The 12,808-nt window shown below is 37.4% G+C and overlaps 1 pseudogene; it reads left to right on the top strand.

The window, feature by feature from the left end:
• Nucleotides 1-3,403: 3,403 nt before the first annotated feature.
• Nucleotides 3,404-6,029, top strand: LOC149560241 (COP9 signalosome complex subunit 1 pseudogene; annotated as a pseudogene).
• The last annotated feature ends 6,779 nt before the right edge of the window (nt 6,030-12,808 follow it).

Raw genomic sequence — 12,808 nt, 5'->3', positions numbered from 1 at the left:
GTGTTCATTTAATGGGTCGAAGGGGGTCATAGGTCAACCTATGACCCACTTTGACCCATAAGAATGATTTTATTATGTCCCTAAGGGTCCTAGGACCCCTAGGGACATATGTCCCCATTTAATGGGTTGAAGGCAATCATACATCAACCTATGACCCCCTTTGACCAATAAGAATGATTCTAATATGTCTCTAGGGGTCCTAGGACTCCTAGGGACATATGTACTCAATTAATGGGTTGAAAGGGGTCATAGGTCAACCTGTCACCCTCTTTGACCCATAAGAACGATTCTAATATGTCCCTAAGGTTACTAAGATCCCTGGGGACATCATGTAATGGGTCAAAGGAGGTCAGAGGTCAACCTATGACCCCCTTTGAATCATAAGAATGATCCTATTATGTCCGTAGGGGTCCTAAGACCCCTAGGGACATATGTCATCATTTATTTGATCGAAGGGGTTCATAGCTTGACCTATGACCCCCTTTAACCCATTTGAATGATTCTAACATGTCCCTAGGGGTCCTAGGACCCCTAGGGACATATGTCATCATGTAATGGGTTGAAGGGGGTCATAGGTCAACCTATGACCCTCTTTGAAAAACTAGAATGATTCTACTATGTCCCTAGGGGTCCTAAGGGTTGACCTATGACCCCCTTCAACCATTACATGATGACATATATCCCTCGGGGTCCTGGGACCCTAGGGACATATTAGAATGTTTCATATGGGTCAAAGGGGTTCATAGGTTGACCTATAACCCCCTTCAACCCATTAAATGATGACATATGTTCTTAGGGGTCGTATGACCCCTAAGGACATATTGGAATCATTCTTATTGGTCAAAGTGGATCATAGGGTGACCTATGTTTGCCTTCGATCTATTAAATGATGACATATGTTGCTAGGGGTCGTAGGACCCCTCAAGACATATTAGAATCATTCTTATGGGTCCAAGGGGGTCATAGGTTGACTTATGACTCCATTCGACCCATTAAATGATGACATATGTCCCTAGGGGTCCTATGAACCCTAAGGACATATTAGAATCGTTCTTATGGGTCAAAGGGGGTCAAAGTTGACTTATGATCCCTTTCAACCCATTAAATGATGACATATGTCCCTAGGGGTCCTAGGACCCCTAGGGACATATTATAATCATTCCTATGGGTCAAAGGGGGTTAGAGGTTGACGTATGACCCCCTTGACCCATTAAATGAGGACATATGTCCCGAGGGGTCCAAGGACCCCTGGGGACATAATAAAATCATTCTTATCGGTCAAAGCGGGTGAGAGGTTGCCCTACGACATACTTCAACCCATTAAATGATGAGATATGTCCTTACGGGTCCGCAGGCCCCGAAGGACATATTAGAATAATTCTTATGGGTAAAAGGGAGTCATAGGTTAACCTATGACTCCCTCCAACCCATTAAATAATGACATATGTCCCTAGGGCTCCTAGGACCCCGAGGGACATATTAGAATCATTCTTATTGGTGAAAGGGGATTATAGGGACATATGTCCCCATTTAATGGGTTGAAGGGGGTCATACATCAACCTATGACCCCCTTTGACCCATAAGAATGATTTTAATATATCCCTAGGGGTCCTTGGACCCCTAGGGACATATGTACTTATTTAATGTGTCGAAGGGTGTCATAGGTCAACCTATGACCTCCTTTGACCCATAAGAACGATTCTAATATGTCCATAGGGGTCCTAGGGGGTCAGAGGTCAACCTATGACCCCTTTTGACCCATAAGAATGATTCTATTATGTCCGTAGGGGTCCTAAAACACCTAGGGACATATGTCATCATTTATTGAGTCGAAGGGGGTCATAGCTTGACCTATGACCCCCTTTGACACATTTGAACGATTCTAACATGTACCTAGGGGTTCTAGGACCCCTAGGGACATATGTCATCATGTAATGGGTCGAAGGGGGTCATAGGTCAACCTATGACCCTCTTTGACCCATTTGAATAATTCTAATATGTCCTTAGGCATCCTAGGTGTTGACTTATGACCTCGTTTGACCATTACATGATGACATATGTCCCTCGAGGTCCTGGGACCCTAGGGACATATTAGAATGCTTCATATGGGTCAAAGGGGGTCATAGGTTGACCTATAACCCCCTTAACCCATTAAATGATGACATATGTTCCTAGGGGTCATAGGACCCCTAGGGATATATTATAATCGTTCTTATTGGGCAAAGGGGATCATAGGGTGACCTATGATCGCCTTCGATCCATTAAATGATGACATATGTCCCTAGGGGTCCTAGGACCTCTTAGGACATATTAGAATCGTTCTTATGGGTCAAAGGGCCTCATAAGTTGACCTATGACCCCATTCGACCCATTAAATGATGACATATGTCCCTAAAGGTCCTAGGAACCCTAGGGACATATTATGTCATGACCCCTCTTAAAGAGAATCCTATAATTATGGGATAAAATATAATAATAATTCATATACTATTCCTAAAGAAATAATATTGATAAACTATAAATATTTATGATCTATTTTACTTAATTATTTATATTATTTATATGCATATAATGAAATTATTATTCATAATAATAATATCAATATATATAAGGAGTAAACATTATAATTATAATAAATAAGATAAATAATATTAAATATACGTGATATATATATATATATATCTAAATACGTATAATAATATATCATTATTTAATATAATGATCTTAGGGTATGTTTAATAATGATATAGTTATAATTTATCATAATATCTAAGATTACATAATATTGTAATAGTCTTTACATAATTTATATAATATAGTTAATATAATACTATAGTTTATAATCATTAAAAATAATATATAATTAATAAAATAATAAAATACCTTATTAATATAATTAATATTAATTTGAAAGGACACGCCTCTATGAATATACTCATATATATATAATATATCAACGCATTGGAAAATACAACAGAGAAAAGATATGGAAAAAGGGGATACAAATTAAAGAAAAAGTCACAAACGAATGACCCCTAAAAAGTCATTACAAATGGATGGATCCAGGTGAAAACATATTTACAATAAGAAACCCTAATGTCCTAAAAAGGGTCATTACAAATGGTATCAGAGCCTGGATCTTTCCATCTTGTGAAGTTAGTAAATTAAAAACAAAGTAAAGTTGTGGCACATCTACATGACTGAACAGGCATAGGAACTTAAGCAAACTTTAGTGGAATTTATAGATTCTGCCTTGCAATCGAAAAGGGTTCATTACAAATGTCCATGCGGGTTCAAATTTTGCAGCGCTCATTTTTGGGATTTAAGTTTACAAATACCATTCTCTTAGGGTAGTTAAGTGAACAATGAAGTCTGAAGAGAGACAACCCCGACATCAGCAAAAATGGATTAGGAGGAAGACGTTAAAGGGAATGATGTTGGAAATGTAAATGGTGGGAGTGTAATGAGTGGTGAGAAAATGGACATGAAGGCATATGCCTCCCTTTACAGTGGGAGAACAAAGATAATGCGGTTGATGTTCATAGCAGATAGATGTGGAAATGAGAGCATGGGGTTGGAAACCCTGCGGATGGCTTATCATGAGGCTAAGAAGGGTGACAACATGGTGTTGCTCAAGGATGTTTTGCACAAGCTCGAGGCTAGGCTTGGCCCCTCTTCTTAGTTTTGCATTGCCAATGAGCATGACTGGATTGATGCTGTCGAACACCTTGCTCAACTCCACAAGGAAAAGTTTGAGAATGAACTCAATGGGTATTTGACAAAACCTAATAAAGGAGAGCATTCCAATGGGATATATGTTAGAATTCTTTAGAATAACTGAGAGGGGGGGGTGGGTGAATCAGTTATTCAAGGTCCAAAATTCCCTATTAATACCTTTTTACTACTTTTAATGAATCCATACCCTTTCATCTGTTCAAACTTAAATCAATCATCTAAGCAAGTTACAGTAAATCAATATGCAATGACAAAACATCCAAAATCAACACATGACACAATGATTTACGTGGAAACCCAATTTGGGAAAAACCACCAATAACATGCTACTTGATTTTCACTCTTCTGAAGTGATGCCCTGTTAAAAGCCTGTCCTATTAAAGGCTTACAACACACTGTTAAATGTGACCCTGTTAAAGGATTTCACCAAACTGTTAGGAATGGGTCTGGCTAAAGGTCTTTAGAACATTCACTTGGAATGTCACTCTGTTAAAGGATTTATCTTATGGCTATTAAACCAACCTGAGTCCATAGGATTTAAACTTACTGTTACAATTGCTAGAAAGTAACGATAATGGTCTTTTGATCTGATATAACTTACAACATACTTTGCAGATTTCAGATCACACTTTCAATTCAATCCTTATGCTTGGCTTCAATCACTTCAGCTCTGACTGCTTGTCTCCCTCTCAAGCTTCATCTCCTTGAGTCTTCATACTCATTCTACCAATGCAATCATCCTTGTTGTCGTCTATCCAAACAGAGTTCCTGTGCTTTCTTCTCCTTAGCACATTCTACAACACTTCATGTTTTTATGCTTGACCACCTCTCTCTCCCTATTCCTTTCTCACTCACTTTCTTCATTAACTTATGTCTTCTTATATAGAAGTCTGATTTGCTTTTGCCGCTCAATTCTCCCTTTCCAATTTTAGGGCTTCAAAATGTATTAGGTAGGATACAATGTATCTACCCCATATCTTGTTTTCTTCTAGAAACTTTGCCAGTTGTATCCTTAAACGAAAAACATTCTACATGGTGTTCTGTGCCACTAGAACATCATTCTTATCTTCCTTTTAATTCACAAATTTCTAGATAACAACCTTGTCAGCTTAGATCTAGCGAATATTTGATTCCCAAAATAATGCAGCAGCTCGGCATTATTGAGTTACTAGTGCTCGGCACCTCTGTGTTACTTGACACCTATACCTGCTCGGCACTTGGTTCTGCTTGGCACTTGGTTTTGCTCGACACTTGATTCTGCTCTGCACTTAGTTTTGCTCGGCACTTGGTTCTGCTCGGCACTTAGTTCTGCTCAGCACTTGGTTCTGCTCAGCACTTAGTTCTACTTGGAACTTGTGCTCAGCACTTGGTTCCACTCGGCACTTAGTTCTGCTCGGCACTAACTAGGAATTTTCTTGGCTCTTTCTAGCTTTCTCAGCTCCTTCTCTCTAATGAACTTAGTTTGAGCTTTACAAAAGACTTAGCTAAAACCTTAAATCTTTGATATGTTTCAGTGTGCCCATTCTTTGTATCTTATAGTATTCCATCAAATACACTTTTTCATCAATGGCTTAGCTGGTCCTTGTACTTCATTACAACATCATAACTTCAACCTTTCTCTAGGTGTTCTAGTTACATCTTATTGATTTCCTCCTCCTTGATAATCAACTAATTGATAGTATTTGGATCACTAAAGCAACTGTCATTCCTGCAAGTAGCAAGTTTGACATCAATGACAAAACAATGATTGAGGACATTCTTTTACTAGTTCCATATATTATTCCAACAACTCTTATTATGATCATTTCAATCATTTCCAACAGTATAATGATTTTGGGGATTTCTTCTATGCACATGGGATGCTGGGAGAAGCTTTTAAGAACTATGTAAGGACTCGTGATTACTGTACCACTTCGAAGCATATAATCTAGATGTACCTCAACGTGATCCTGGTGAGCATTGAGATGGGGTAATTCATGCATGTCTTTAGCTACATAACCAAGGCTAAGTAGACTCAGACACAAGCCCTTGATCTCCAAGACAATCCCCTCCTTGCAAAACTCAAATGTGCTACTGGACTTTCCCATCTCCATACCTCCAAGTACAAGCTATCTACTCGCAAGTTTGTGGAGACAAGCTTTGAACTTGGAAATAATTATATAGAGGTTATTGCCCCACAAGATGTTGCCACATATGGAGCACTATGTGCACTCGCATCATTTGATCAATCGAAACTTAAGCAATCAAGTGTGGAAGTTGGTGAGATCAAAAATGATAATGAGCATAAAAATTAGACCCTTCCAAAGCGAGTAATATATAATCAATGGCTTGGTTAAGTATTTACTGTTACTGCTGATACTTCAAGGCTATGAAGTTATTCAAAAGGAAATTCAATAATTTAGCAATGAGAAAATGCTGCTACAGGGAACCACATAGTAATAATGAAGGCATCAAAGGAGAGACTTTCGATTCAACATACAAATCCAGTTATAATGTGTTTCGAAAACAATTACAATATTGAAAAGGACAATATGTATCATGTACAATTGTTGAGTTGGAACCAAGATCAAAAATTTAATATAAGTAATATTGGAAGAGATTGGGTGAACAACAGCAAGTGATTTATAAACTGGAGTCGTTGAGACAAACATTGAAGGTGAGGCCAAATCCCAAATAAGCAATATATATGAGCTTGAGTGCAAAACTGACCCATTGATATATGAGAGCCATCCAATGTAAGATTGAATGATTGAATGGATACTATACCATGATCCATCTATAACTTGATTGAGAATGCAATTTTAGCAATGCTCATGTTCATCCATTATATCATAAAAACTACATGGGAAGCACCCATGTTCCTACGAAACCATATACAAGTGGGATAGGTAAGTGAAAATACATGAGGTATGTATATATTTTGATAATGGTTATTTAAATTTATTGTTATTATTACTTCTAACATTATATGAACTTAAAATAGAATTAATGGTAAATAAGAAAGTCATGTTTAATATTATCGATAGAACTATTATATTATCATTAAATGATGAATAATAAATTATTCAATTATGTAGATAACTAACTATGTGTGTAATGTTTCCTTATTCATTTTTGAATCAAGATTTCATAATCATAGTTATTTGATAAGGAAATAAAATGTTGGAAAGATATGTATTAAAGTATATATTTCAATTAGATTATTATATTGGAATTATTGTTTGTGCAAAATTATTTATTCTTGCATATGATATAAATATTTCTCTTATTTCATGTTTTTGCTACAAGCACTTTCTTTGATCTTCCCTTTTGAGTATGTCTTGCAAAAAAGGAGATATAGATATTAGATTCAGAGGAAGTTTGAAACTTCCAAGGTAAAGGAGCCTAATGTTTCATTAGAGGAAAGATCATAAAGAAAGGGAAATATACAAAGGAAAATCATTAGTGCAAATGTATTTTAGTACATCTCCATGATTGACCTATTCTCTCAAAGCACTTAATTCACATAGAAGTGGGGAACTATTTGGCAAGGTGGTTGAATCTATGAGGATCCTTAAGGTAGTTAAGAGTAAATAATAGATAAATATCCTATAATCACCACTTCAACACATAAGGGTAATGATGTAAGATATATATTTTGTGCATATATTGCTATGAAATAATTGATATGTCTTTCTTATTATTGACACTTTTTTATTGTGAAGAATATTGAATAGTCTATCAATGATTATAGTTACAAAAAAATGAAATCAGAATATATGAAAAATGGAATATAAATGGGAAATATATATATGAAATATAAATATGTTGATTTAAGGAAAACATAGTAATTAGAATACATTTCAATTATAGTACAAAGAGTCTATCTCTTGTTCAAATTATGTAATCTTAGATAGGGAGTTGGTGGGGGGAAAGGTGGAGTAAATTCGAGCACCTAACGAATATCCTCCAAGGAATCGCTTGTAGCTTGTTTCATGCGCCCTTTGCATCATCAATCTACCATCTCAAGATGATTGTAATAAGGAGAGAGAAAGATTCCTATTCATTAGATTAACATTCATTTTCTCATCCACATTATGATCTCTTAAGATAGGGAGTTGGTGGAGGGAGAGGCGGAGTAAATTCGAGCACCTGATAGATATCCTCCAAGGAACTGCTTGTAGCTTCTTTCACGTGCCCTTTGCACCATCAATCTACCATCTCAAGATGATCAAGAGAGAGAAAGATTCATGTGCCAAAAAAATATGTTCATTAGATTAATCTTCTCATCCACATTATGATATCCTAAGGTAGGGAGTGGGTGGAGGGAGAGGCAGAGTAAATTTGAGCACATGATGGATATCCTCTAGGGAACCACTTGTAGCTTGTTTCATGTGCCCCTTGCACCATAAATCTACCATCTTATGATGATCATAATAAGGAGAGAGAGAAAGATTACTTCCAAAGGATTATGTAAATAAGAAAAGGGAACCCTACCACTTTCTTATGGAGTCTGCAATCAAGAGAAAACACCCTATTGTAGTGCTAGTTAAGGGAAAGATAGTAATGGCTCCTTTTCACAAGAACCTTTCTATCCAAACAAGCAATCCACTAAGTAGACCACCTCATGTGGATGCCTAACACCCACCACCGGGGCCAAGGGGGCCAAAGTTCCACTCTTGGGCTTTTAGTATGGAACTAACTTGGATTAACTTATTATTATTATTTGAATTTATTTGAAGCTTATATATATTTATATACATGTACTGATGCTTATTTTGTGGTTGCAGGGTTCATAAGCCTAATCAAGAAGTATAGCCATTGTGCATTATTAATTTTAGGATCTAATCAAGGTTATGTATGATGTGTCTACATCGTCTCTACTTCGTGTCTTCATGCATCAATGTGTATGCTTCGTGTTTTCTTTGTGTCTTCATACATTCACATGTATACTTTGCATTCCAATGCATACTACATGTGTGACTCTTTTATTGAAAAGAATGAAGCACTCTTACAAGTAAAAATTTGAATGGGATCTAGTAGTCAACTTCGTTATATAAGGTGAAACAAATATGAAAATGTTTATTGCTTGAGGACAAGAAAATTCAAGAGGGGCAGACTTGTCATGACCCCTCCTAAAGAGAATCCTACAATTATGGGATAAAATATAATAATAATTCATATACTATTCCTAAAGAAATAATATTGATAAACTATAAATATTTATGATCTATTTTACTTAATTATTTATATCATTTATATGAATATAATGAAATTGTTATTCATAATAATAATATCAATATATATAAGGAATAAACGTTATAATTACAATGTAAATCAATAAGACGATAATATATCTAATTATTATCACATTTAAATTATAATAAATAAGATAAATAATATTAAATATATGTGATATATATAGTATATATCTAAATACGTATAATAATATATCATTATTTAATATAATGATCTTAGGGAATGTTTAATAATGATATAGTTATAATTTATCATAATATCTAAGATTACATAATATTGTAATAGTCTTTACATAATATATATAATATAGTTAATATAATACTATAGTTTATAATCATTAAAAATAATATATAATTAATAAAATAATAAAATACCTTATTAATATAATTAATATTAATTTGAAAGGACACGAATCTATGAATATACTCATATATATAATATATCAACGCATTGAAAAATACAACAGAGAAAAGATATGGAAAAAGGGGATACAAATTAAAGAAAAAGTCACAAACGAATGACCCCTAAAAAGTCATTACAAATGGAAGGACTCAAGAGAAAACATATTTGACCCATTACATGATGACAATTGTTCTTATGGGTCAAACCCTATGACCCACTTCGACACATTAAATGACAACATATGTCCCCAGGGGTCCTAGGACCCCTCAAGACATATTAGAATCATTCTTATGGGTCAACGGGGGTCATAGATTGACCTATGACCCCCTTCGGCCCATTACATGATGAAATATTTCCCTAGGGTTCCTGGGACCCTAGGGACATATTACAATGTTTCTTATGGGTTAAAGGGGGTCATAGGTTGACCTATGACCCACTTTGACCCATTACATGATGACATGTGTCCCTAGGGGTCCTAGGACCCCTAAGGACATATTAGAATCATTCTTATGGGTCAAAGAGGGTCATAGGGTGACCTATGACCCCTTTCGACACATTAAATGATGACATATGTCCTCAGGGGTCCTAGGACCCCTTGGGATATATTAGAATTGTTCTTATGGGTCAACCTATGACCCCCTTCAACCCATTACATGATGACATATGTCCCAGGAGACCCCTAAAGACATATTGAAATTTTTTTTATGGGTCAAAGGGGGTTATAGGTCAAATTATGACCCCCTTTGACCCATTACATGACGACATATGTCCCTAGGGGTCCTAGGACTACTTCGAACATATTAGAATCGTTCATATGGGTTAAAAGGGGTCATAGCTTAACTTATAACTCCCTTTGACCCATTAAATGATGAAATATGTCACTAGGGGTCCTAGGACCCCTAGGGACATATAAGAATAATTTTTATGGGTCAAATGGGGTCATAGGTTGACCTATGAACCCCTTCGACCTATTAAATGATGACATATGTCCCCAGGGTTCCTAACACCCCTCGTGACATATTAGAATCATTCTTATGGGTCAATGGGGGGTCATAGGTTGACCTATGACCCCCTTTGACCCATTATATGATGACATATGTCCCCAGAGGTCCTAGGACCACTCGACACATATTAGGATCATTCATATGGTTCAAAGGGGGTCATAGGTCAACCTATGACCCCCCATTGACCCATAAGAATGATTCTAATTTATCCCGAGGGGTCTTAGGAACCCTAGGGACATATGTCATCATTTAATGGGTCGAAAGGGTTCATAGGTCAACCTATAACCCCCTTTGACCCATAAAAATTATTCTAATATGTCCCTAGGGATCTTACGACCCTTAGCGACATATGTCATCATTTAATGGGTCGAAGGGGGTCATACATTACCCTATGACCCCCTTTGACCCATAAGAAAGATTCTAATATGTCCCTAGGGGTCGTAGGACCCCTAGGGACACATGTCCCCATTTAATGGGTCGAAGGGGGTCATAGGTCAACATATGACCCCCTTTGACCCATAAGAATGATTCTAATATGTCCCTAGGGGTCCTAGGACCACTAGGGACATATTTCATCATGTAATGGGTTGAAGGGGGGTCAAATGTCAACCTATGACCCCCTTTGACCAATAAGAACAATTCTCCTATGTCCGTAGGGGTCCTAGGACCCCTAGGGACATATATCATCATTTATTGGGTCGAAGGGGGTCATTTCTTGACCTATGACCCCCTTTAAAACATTTGAACGATTTGAATATGTCCCTAGGGGTCGTAGAACCCATAGGGACATATGTCATCATGTGATGGGTCGAAGGGGGTCATAGGTCAACCTATGACCCTCTTTGACGCATTTTAATGATTCTAATATGTCCTTAGGGGTCCTAGGGATTGACGTATGATCCCCTTCGACCATTACATGATGACATATGTCCCTAGGGGTCCTGGGACCCTAGGGACATATTAAAATGCTTCATATGGGTCAAAGGACCTTAATCCATTAAATGATTACATATGTCCCTAGGGGTACTATGACCCCTAGGGACATATTAGAATCATTCTTATTGGTCAAAGGGGATCATAGGGTGACCTATGACTACCTTTGATACATTAAACGATGACATATGTCCCCAAGGGTCCTAGGACCCCTAGGGACATATTAGAATCATTTTTATAGGTCAAAGGAGGTCATAGGTTGACCTATGACACCCTTCGACCAATTAAATGATGACATATGTCCCTAGGGGTCCTAGGAACCCTAAGGACATATTAGAATCATTCTTATGGGTCAAAGGGGGTCATATGTTGACTTATGACCCAATTCGACCCATTTAATGATGACATATGTCCCTAGGGGTCCTAGGACCCCTAGGGACATATTAGAATCATTCTTATGGGTCCAAGGGGGTCATAGGTTGACCTATGCCGCCCTTCGATCCATTACATGATGACATATGTCCCTAGGGGTCCTAAGACCCCTAGGGACATATTAGAATCATTCTTATGGGTCAAGGAGAATCATAGGTTAACCAATGACTTCCTTTGACCCATTAAATAATGACATATGTCCCTAGGGGAACTAGGACCCATACGGACATATTAGAATCATTTTTATTGGTCAAAGGGCATAATAGGGTGACCTATGACCTTCTTCAACCCATTAAATGATGACATATGTCTCTAATGGTCTTAGGACTCCTAGGGACATATTTGAATCATTCTTATGGGTCAAAGGGGGTCATAGGTTGAGCTATGACCCCCTTCAACCATTAGATGATGACATATGTCCCTAGGGGTCCTTGGACCCTAGGGACATATAATAATGCTTTATATGGGTCAAAGGGATTCATAGGTTGACCCATGACCCCCATAAACCAATTAAATGACAACATATGTCCCCAGGGGTCGTATGACCCCTTGGAAAATATTAGAATCATTCATATTGGTAAAAGGGAATCATAGGGTGACTTATGACCCCCTTCAACCCATTAAATGATGACATATGTCTCCAAGGGTCCTAGAACCCCTTGGAAAATATTAGAATCGTTCTCATAGGTCAAAGGGGGTCATAGGTTGACCTATGAGCCCCTTTGACCATTACATGATGACATATGTCCCTAGGGGTCTTGGGACCCTAGAGACATATTAGAATGCTTCTTATGGGTGAAAGTGGGTCATATGTTGACCTATGTCATCCTTTCACCCATTTGAATGATTCTAGTATCTCCCTAAGGGTCCTAAGACCCCTAGGGACATATGTCGTCATGTAATGGGTCAAAGGGGTGACCCATTTGAATGATTCTAATATGTCCCTAGGGGTCCTAGGGGTTGACCTATGACTCCCTTTGACCATTACATGATGACATATGTCCCTAGGGGTCCTGGGACCCTAGCGACATATTAGAATGCTTCATATGGGTCAAAGGGGGTCA

Source organism: Cupressus sempervirens, chromosome 4 (genome assembly GCF_028749045.1).
Source record: "Cupressus sempervirens isolate cs-2001-9-10 chromosome 4, ASM2874904v1, whole genome shotgun sequence".
Taxonomy (NCBI): domain Eukaryota; kingdom Viridiplantae; phylum Streptophyta; class Pinopsida; order Cupressales; family Cupressaceae; genus Cupressus; species Cupressus sempervirens.
Note: the sequence above shows the minus strand (reverse complement) of the source record. Positions and strands in the feature narration are given on the sequence as shown.